The following is a 2,500-nucleotide window of genomic DNA, read 5'->3' as shown; positions in this document are numbered from 1 at the left end:
AAAATAGCATACAACGTGACACCATAAGCTATACATTCACCGAGATTCATTTCGGCAAATGCTCGCCTAGGTTTCCGTCAAAAAATACCAACAACCTACACCTCGGGGGCCGGGCCCCCCCGAATCCGAAAATATTTTTTCCAACACCGAAACGGGTCGACGAGTTTTTTTTCCTTCCCTCGTCAGTGCCATAGGTGCGCCAAAAGGCGCGCACCAAAAGCCTTCGGCAGTTGGTGCAGGGAGGTGAGGCATAGTGCACCCCCCTAAAGAGCTCTTAGGACTTTTTTTGGACTGACAGGAGGAAATATCACATGTGCCCAGCAACCCCCCCCCCCCATTTTTAAAAATCGGCATGGAATTTTGATCTGAAATTTTGGAAATATGTTTATATATACCCAAACCTGCATAATAACAAATATCAGAATTTTTCGAGTCCCGGAAGTATTTTATTTTATTTATTTATCGTTTTACCTTCGGAAATTCATAACCGGCAAAAAAAAATTCCAAAAATCACCAAACTTCTTTCTAAATTCCTCATTTAATATATATTAACTACTGTATGAATATTGTTCGAGGAAAGTATTATAGAATTTCACTTAGTGCAAGACATATACATTTTTACACAGAGCAGAGGTTCATTCGGCTGGGAAGCAAAACCAGCAGAGGTTCATACGGCTGGGGAATGTATGCAAGGCATGCCAAGGCATGCCGAAGGGCTGCTGAAGCCCAGCCGAGAGGCTGCCGAAGGGCTGCCGAAGCCCTGCCGAAGGGCTGCCGAAGCCCTGCCGAAGCCCTGCCGATGCCCTGCCGAAGCCCTGCCGATGCCCAAGGGCTGCCCATGCGCTGCCGAAGGGCTGCCGAAGCCCTGCCGAAGCCCAGCCGAAGGGCTGCCGAAGGGCTGCCCATGCGCTGCCCATGCGCTGCCGAAGGGCTGCCGAAGCCCTGCCGAAGCCCAGCCGAAGGGCTGCCGAAGGGCTGCCCATGCGCTGCCCATGCGCTGCCGAAGGGCTGCCGAAGCCCTGCCGAAGGGCTGCCGAAGGGCTGCCGAAGGGCTGCCGATGCCCAAGGGCTGCCCATGCGCTGCCGAAGGGCTGCCGAAGCCCTGCCGAAGGGCTGCCGAAGGGCTGCCGAAAGGCTGCCGAAGCCCTGCCGATGCCCAAGGCCTGCCGAAGGGCTGCCGAAGGGCTGCCGAAGGGCTGCCGAAGGGCTGCCGAAGCCCTGCCGAAGCCCTGCCGAAGCCCTGCCGAAGGGCTGCCGAAGCCCTGCCGAAGGGCTGCCGAAAGGCTGCCGAAGCCCTGCCGATGCCCAAGGGCTGCCGAAGCCCTGCCGATGCCCAAGGGCTGCCGAAGGGCTGCCGAAGGGCTGCCGAAGGGCTGCCCATGCGCTGCCGAAGGGCTGCCGAAGGGCTGCCCATGCGCTGCCGAAGGGCTGCCGGTGCGCTGCCGATGCGCTGCCGAAAGGCTGCCGAAGCCCTGCCGAAAGGCTGCCGATGCCCAAGGGCCGCCGCTGGGCTGGCGAAGGCCTGCCGACCGGCTGCCGAAGGTCCTTCCGATGGACATGCGAGGGCCTTCGGAGGGACGTCGGCGGGCCTTTCCGAGGGTCTTCGAGGCCACACACGCGCTCGCGTCTCGCGCCGAGCTGCCGAGTGCCCGAGTGCCCGCACCCGCACCCGGTCCCGCACCCGCACCCGCACCCGGTCATTAGATTAATGCACGGGGGGGGGGGATTTTCCGCAATTCCGAGCATTTCGACGCAATTTTCCGGCCGGGCATTTTCCGCGATTCGCCGCAGTTTTTCCGGGCGGGGCATATCCGTAATTATCCGGGGGCATTTCCGTAATTTTGCCAGGCAGGGATTTTTCCGCAATTTCCAGCATTTTTCGCATAGCGCGCGCGCGCGCCGCTTGCACCGCGGACGAGGGCTTGCGGCAAGCCCGCGGGGGTGAGGAATGGTGCACCCCCCTAAAGAGCTCTTAGGACTTTTTTTGGACTGCCAGGAGGAAATATCACATGTGCCCAGCAACCCCCCCCCCCCATTTTTAAAAATCGGCATGGAATTTTGATCTGAAATTTTGGAAATATGTTTATATATATCCAAACCCGCATAATAACAAATACCGAAATTTTTCGAGCCCCGGAGGTATTTTTTTTAATTTTTTAATCGTTTTACCTTCGGAAATTCATAACCGGCAAAATATATGTCCAAAAATCACCAAACTTCTTTGCAAAATCCCCTTTCAATGTATACTAACTACTCGCAAATTATTGTCCGGGACATTTTGCTTCCAATTTTATTTTGCTCGGGACACTATCATTTTGTGCACTTTTGCCGCAGTTTCCGCCACGCGGAATGGGCCGAAAATTCATAAAACATAAAATGCGCATCCGAAAACCACCAAACTTCACGGAGGGCCTCCCAGTGGTCCACTCGACGTGCCGGAGCGGCACCGTGCGAGAAAAGTTTTTCCGAGTCAAAGGACGCTCGGGGCCTTGCGGTTCCG

Source organism: Mercurialis annua (assembly GCF_937616625.2).
Source record: "Mercurialis annua linkage group LG4 unlocalized genomic scaffold, ddMerAnnu1.2 SUPER_6_unloc_48, whole genome shotgun sequence".
In the NCBI taxonomy this organism is placed as follows: Eukaryota; Viridiplantae; Streptophyta; class Magnoliopsida; order Malpighiales; family Euphorbiaceae; genus Mercurialis; species Mercurialis annua.
Note: the sequence above shows the minus strand (reverse complement) of the source record.